The sequence below is a fragment of the Cervus elaphus genome, chromosome 21 (assembly GCF_910594005.1).
Source record: "Cervus elaphus chromosome 21, mCerEla1.1, whole genome shotgun sequence".
NCBI classification, from domain to species: Eukaryota; Metazoa; Chordata; class Mammalia; order Artiodactyla; family Cervidae; genus Cervus; species Cervus elaphus.
This window is the reverse complement of record NC_057835.1, coordinates 79,371,118-79,378,292: the sequence shown is the minus strand read 5'-3', so window position 1 is coordinate 79,378,292 and position 7,175 is coordinate 79,371,118.

Below are 7,175 nucleotides of genomic sequence, written 5' to 3'. Positions count from 1 at the left end.
ACATTTCTAGCTCTTTGTGATTAAGGGCCAAAGGTTTTCTTGGCTCAAAGAATCTGCCACTATATTAAGCCCGTTCCAGCACAGGCATTCATGAAAGCATCCTAATCTCCTTGGTTATAGAAGTTTAATTTTGAAAATACATTTAGTATGAGGAATTATAACAAGTTTAAAATGTTTTATTAAATAAGTAAATTAATTTATTTCACCATTCCCCATTAAAATCCATCCATAAGATTAGCTGAGTTTTTTTCTCCCTGTTTAACTCAGGCCTTAGAGTTTAGAAAGAACCACAAACTAAGAACTCAGCTCTTCTCACACTTTCACAAAAAGGATGATGCTAAATGTGTGAGACTGACATCTATGTTCTTAGATGCCACTTGAGAGAACAGAGCACGGCTATAAGCAATAGCAATAAAAGGTGGGTGTTGGTGTGAAGCATTGGCTTAAAGAGTTTGTATAAGCAACTGGTCACAGAAAAATGGCAAGGAGATAAGGAATACTGATTCAAGGACAAAACTATAAAATAAAAGACTACAATGAGCACAGGTCAAATTCAGGAAAGGACCCAGGTGTCCATGAAAAAATCCAAAGGTGATAAAGTAAAGCCAAATATCAGGGAGAAATGAGAATAATTTTTTTTTAAATGAGTAAAGCAGATGGCCTAAAGAAGGAGTTTGATTAAATATGTAGTGATTAATTCTATAGTTATAATATTTAAACTTGCAAAAAATTTAACACAGTTCATGCAGAGCGTCACCCACCAACTAGTCGGGGCTTTGCATATCAGAAACAATTTTTTGTTTTTCAATTGTGAATAAGGGCAGTATATTGAATCCTACTCAGAGGTGTGAAATAACTAACAGAATTTAGGAAAAATTCAAACCACCATTGTGTAGGGATGATAAGGATAATGGAATTCCCCTATCTATTCTGGATAGCCAGAAGTTGTGAACACATTTTTCAGTGTGTTACCATTAAATTTACTTAGATATACACATTTCATTCTTGTGTATTATGATATTTAAATTCTAATAAATAAAAATTTATAGTGGCCTACCCCACCTCTTTTCATACTGTTCACGGGGATCTCAAGTCAAGAATACTGAAGTGGTTTGCTGTTCCCTTATCTAGTGTCACACTGCTTATTTAAATTATATGCAGAGTACATCATGAGAAACGCTGGGCTGGAGGGAGCACAAGCTGGAATCAAGATCACGGGGAGAAATATCAGTAACCTCAGATATGCAGATTACTCCACACTTTCGGCAGAAAGCGAAGAAGAACTAAAGAGCCTCTTGATGAAAGTTGAAAGAGGAGAGTGAAAAAGTTGGCTTAAAACTCAGCATTCAGAAAACTAAGATCATGGCATCTGGTCCCACCACTTCATGTTGCCAGACGAGTGTATGCTCCTCAGTTCTGTCTCATCACAACAAAGATTTGGGGTGATGGACCTTAAAGCCTGTGGCATGTCATAGCTCTCAGGTCTTGAACGGACCATGTTTTAGCTCTTAGACAAATCAGTGTTACAGCTCTATTTTATTTAGATAATAGCAAGAAAATCCATCTTCCAGGCATGAGGGCATGTCGACCCAAAGACGCGAAGAGAAGAGCACCCCAGCACACGGGAGAGAACGAGAGAGAGCCCTTTGGCTCCTCTTTTTATATGTTTTTTTCTTCCCCCTGGGCCTGCCCTATGCAAATTAGGCTTAGTCAGGAATGCTGAAGTCCTCACTCCGGTCCTCCAACCTTCCTTTGACCTTCTTTTGTTCTATCTTCCAGACTTTTCCCTTCCTTGTCTTTTAGCCACTGCCATTTTGGACTCCTGTTTTCTATTCTAACTACCTAACACTGGCAAGTAGATGGGGAAACAGTGGAAACAGTGAGAGACTTTATTTTGGGGGGCTCCAAAATCTCTGCAGATGATGACTTCAGTCATGAAATTAAAAGACACCTTCCCCTTGGAAGAAAAGTTATGACCAACCTAGACAGCTTATTAAAAAGCAGAGACATTATTTTACCAACAAAGGTCCATTTAGTCAAAGCTATGGTTTTTCCAGTAATCACGTATGGATGTGAGAGTTGGACTTTAAAGAAAGCTGAGTGCTGAAGAATTGATGCTTTTGAACTGTGGTGTTGGACAAGACTCTTGGGAGTCCCTTGGACTACAAGGAGATCCAACCAGTCCATCCTAAAGGAAATCAGTCTTGAATATTCATTGGAAGGACTGATGCTGAAGCTGAAACTCCAATACTTTGGCCACCTGATGCAAAGAAACAACTCATTGGAAAAGACCCTGATGCTGGGAAAGATTGAAGGTGGGAGGAGAAGGGGATGACAGAGGGTGAGATGGTTGGATGGCATCACTGACTCAATGGACATGGGTTTGAATAAATTCTGTGAGTTGGTGATGGACAGGGAGGCCTGGCGTGCTGCACTCCATGGGGTCGCAAAGAGTCGGACACAACTGAGTGACTGAACTGAACTGAATCCTACCTCTTATGCTCAGCCATATGCTCATGACCAAAAATTTAATTTTCATTTCAAGAAAAAAAGTTATAACTCTGTAAGGAAAATTCAGGATGATATCAATAAATGAAATATGCAACTGTCAACTGAAAAAAGTTGAGCATTACGTTTATTCTGTTGTTTTTTAGGACGTCAAGGTTTTTTTCTTTTTTCAAATTGGAGTAGAGTTGATTTACAATGTTGTGTACCACTGTTTAATTTCAGAACGTTTTCTTTCTGTTTACTTTTCTTGGTTTCTTTTTTTGACCATAACTTGCAGTTTGTGGAATTTTAGTTCCTGGACCAGGTGTTGAAGCCTGGCCTGCAGCAGTGAGAGCTCAGAGTCCTAACTCTGATCACCAGGGAGACGGCATCTAAGTGACCCAGAGAGAACTGTTTCCCTGGGGGTGGGGGGAGTCAGGCCATAGAGAAGCTTGCTTCAAGGGGCAGGCAGTCTGGCTATCAAAAGATTATTGTTAAGTAAGGTAAGCCAGATATCTCAAATTAAGGAAGTTAGCCCTCCTCTAAGTATAGCAAGCATCTGGGCCCACTGAAATCATTCTTCTCCTATGCATCTCAGCTTTCTGGGGCCAGCATCCTGATTCTTGATCGTTGTTGTTCAGTCACTCAGTCGGGTCCATCTCTTTGTGAAACCATGGACTGCAGCATGCTGCACTAGACTTCCCTGTCCTTCACCATCTCCGAGAGATTGTTCAAACTCATGTCCATGCAATGAGTTGATGACTCCATCCAAACATTGCGAGTTGATGACTCCATCCAAACATCGCACCCTCTCTCACTTCTGTCTCTTCCTGCCTTCAAACTTTCCCAGCATCAGTATTTTCCAGTGAGACAGTTCTACAAATCAGGTGGCCAAAGTATTAGAACTTCAGCTTCTGTGTCCGTTCTTCCAATGAATATTCATGGCTTATTTCTTCTAGGATTGACTGGTTTGATTTCCTTGTTGTCCAAGGAACTCAAGTGTCTTCTCCAACACCACAGTTCAAAAGCATCAATTCTTCAGCACTCAGCCTTCTTTATGGCCCAACTGTCACATCCAGCCACAGGACTAGAAAAGGTCAGTTTTCATCCCAACCCCAAAGAAAGGCAATGCAAAAGAACGTTCAAACTACCGCACAATTGCACTCATCTCACATGCTGCTAGCAAAGTCATGCTCAAAATTCTCTAAGCCAGGCTTCAACAGTACCGTGAACTTCCAGATGTTCAAGCTGGATTTATAAAAGACAGAGAAATCAGAGATCAAACTGCCAACATCTGCTGAATCATCAGAAAAGCAAAAGAGTTCCAGAAAAACATCTACTTCTGCTTTATTGATTACCCCAAAGCTTTTGACTGTGTGGATCACAACCAACTGTGGAAAATTTTTGAAGAGATTGGAATACCAGACCACCTTACCTGCCTCCTGAGAAGTCTGTATGCAGGTCAAGAAGCAATAGTTAGTACCATACATGGAACAACAGACTGGTTCAAAAATGGGAAAGGAGCACATGAAGATTGTATATTATCAACCTGCTTATTTAACTTCTATGCAGAGTACATCATGAGAAACACTGGGCTGGATGAAGTACAAGCTGAAATCAAGGTTTCTAGGAGAAATATCAATAACCTCAGATATGCAGATGACACCACCCTTATGGCAGAAAGCAAAGAAGAACTAAAGAGCCTCTTGAAGAAAATGAAAGAGGAGAGTGAGAAAAGTTGGCTTAAAGCTCAACATCCAGAAAACTAAGATCATGGCATCTGGTCCCATCACTTCATGGCAAATAAATGGGGAAAGAGTGGAAACACTGGCAGACTTTATTTTGGAGGGGGGCTCCAAAATCTGCACCATTACTGCAGATGGTGATTGTAGCCACGAAATTAAAAAACACTTCCTCTGTGGAAGAAAAGTTATGATCAACCTAGATAGTATATTAAAAAGCAGAGACATTATTTTGCCTTTAGGCCCATCTAGTCAAAGCTGTTTTCTTTAGTAGTCATGTGAGAGTTGGACCATAAAGAAAGCTGAGTGCTGAAGAATTGATGCTTCTGAACTGTGGTGTTGGAAGACTCTTGAGAGTCCCTTGGACTACAAGGAGATCCAACCAGTCAATCCTAAACGAAATCAGTCTTGAATATTCATTGGAAGGTTTGATGATGAAGCTGAAACTCCAATAATTTGGTCACCTGATTTGAAGAATGGAATCATTGGAAAAGACCCTGATGTTGGGAAAGACTGAAAGCAGGAAGAGAAGGGGATGGCAGAGGATGAGATGACTGGATGGCATCACTGACTCGATGGACATGAGTTTGAGTAAGCTCTGGGAGTTGGTGATGGACAGGGAGGTCTGGCGTGCTGCAGTCCTTGGGATCACAAAGAGTCAAACACAACTGAGCAACTGAAATGAGCTGAACTCGCGTCCTTATTCGTTTTAATCCCACCCTTAATTCCCCGTTCACCCTAGGGAGTGGAGGATGTGGAGGGTGACTGCTGCTTGCACTTTCTCTCATCGCCTCCCCCCAGTCCCTCAGTGCTTACATGAGGAGTGACTGGTGGCTGTTGGATAGTAGGCATTGTTCTTTCTGGGCTCACAGAAATTTACGTTTGGAAGGCTGGTATCCTTGATGGCTGTGACATCCTTGTTTACCAGTTTGGCAAGAAATATTCCATTTCACACAGGGTGTCTGGGACAAGATATGGAAAAGATGTAGACTATTGATATTGAGATAGAATTCTACTAAAATCAGAATTTTCTTGAGTCCTTGACTTGCTTGAAGTGTAGCCTCACATCAATAACCTTTTAATGACCCAGTGGACTAAGAACAAAAGAAATCTATTTCTGCATGTCATATCCTCCAGTTTTGTTTCAAGAGCTTTTAGAAGATATAATTCAGATACAACAAAAGGTGAGCACGTTGAATGTATACAGTTTCATGAATTTAACATAAGCGTCCATCCATGATACACCATCACCACAATAATAAAGAAAAAAATATCCATCACCTCCAAAAGTTTTGTGGTGTCCCTTCAGGCATGTGTGTGTATGTTTACATTGCTTGGTTATATTATTTTTGTTTAATTTTGTGGTAAGGACACTTAGCATGAGATTTACCCTCTTAAACAAACTTTTGAAGAGCAGCACCCCTTGGATCCTTTGCCCTGGTTTCCATCTCACTTCCAATTAATGTCCTTTAAATCTAGGTCCAATACAGATGGTGGGGCTTCCCTGGTGGCTCAGCAGTAAAGAATCTGCCTGCAACGCAGGAGACTCAGGGTCAATCCCTGGGTAGGGAAGATCTCCTGGTGAACGGCATGGCAACGCACTCCAGTATTCTTGCCTGGAGAATCCCAACGACAGAGGAGCCTGTCTTGCTACAGTCTATGGAATTGCAAAGAGCCAGATGTGACTGAAGCGACTGAACACACACACACACACAGACACATACACACACATACACACACACAGACACATACACAGACACATACACACACACATACACACACACACACACACACACACACACATAATAATACAGACGGTAGAAAACTGAGTGGAAGAGAGACACGGTGCCTTAATCCAGAGTGAAAGCTTAGTAAACTTTGATAACTCTGAGGCTCTCCTTTGTAAAGACCAAAATGGAAATACCATAAACACATAAAAATAGTGTTGATGATGTGTAGGTGTTTATTTTCTTACTTGGCACTACTCAAGTAGCTTGCATCACAATGCACAGTTATAACGCAGCAGTTAAAAATTAACACAACAAAAATCATCATTTTAAAGCAGACATCTAGACACAGTCATTACATTCAGTACTAGGTGTGCTTCTCATCTTAAATAACACATCCATAACTTTGATTTAGCAGAGAGGAGAAGATTAACTAGAGACAGAAAACAGCTTGAACGTCTAGATATGAAAGTATCATGATGTTTATTTTTCTTTTATACCATGATTATGGTCCCTAAAAGGTTACAATTTTTCTTCTCTTTTCCTGCATCTTGTAGTCTAAAAGCGAAGTAGAACCCTCTCATATTTGCGTGTGAAATGTAAAGTGTCTGAGGCGTTTCTAGAATGAGAAATTTATGGTGCGTCACAGGAAGAAGCTTCCCGATGCCATGCAGGGGCAGCAGATACAGAGGCTGGGTAGCCTCCGGGTCTTTGCACACAAAGCTCGTGGGCGTTCACAAATGCGTGGTCAGTGGATCGCTCAGTCGTGTCCGACTCTTTAAGACCTCATGCATTGGAGATTGCTAGGCTCCTCTGTCCACGGAATTTCCCTGGAGCTGGTGGCCATTTTCTACTCCAGGGGATCTTTCTCACCCAGGGATCGAATCCGCGCCTCCTGCATTTACACGCAGATTCTTTACCACGGAGCCACCTGGGAAGTCTTCATGGATTAAAAACAGAGACCGACCATAGAGCCACTCGTCCACTTTGGGATCCACAAAGATACAGCAAAATACCTTAGTTTGCCACTTTTTGGTTCTGCAGGCCATTTCACATTTCTCATTTTTGTCCATATTGTTTTCTCTAGGCAGAATGGAGGCAATATCATAATACATCATTCTCCTAAGTGATGTAAGATTGTGTGGGTGTTGGGGGGTGGGGCATTGGGGATAAGTCGGAGAATTTAAGAGAGGTGGTGATTCAATAGTCTACTAATATA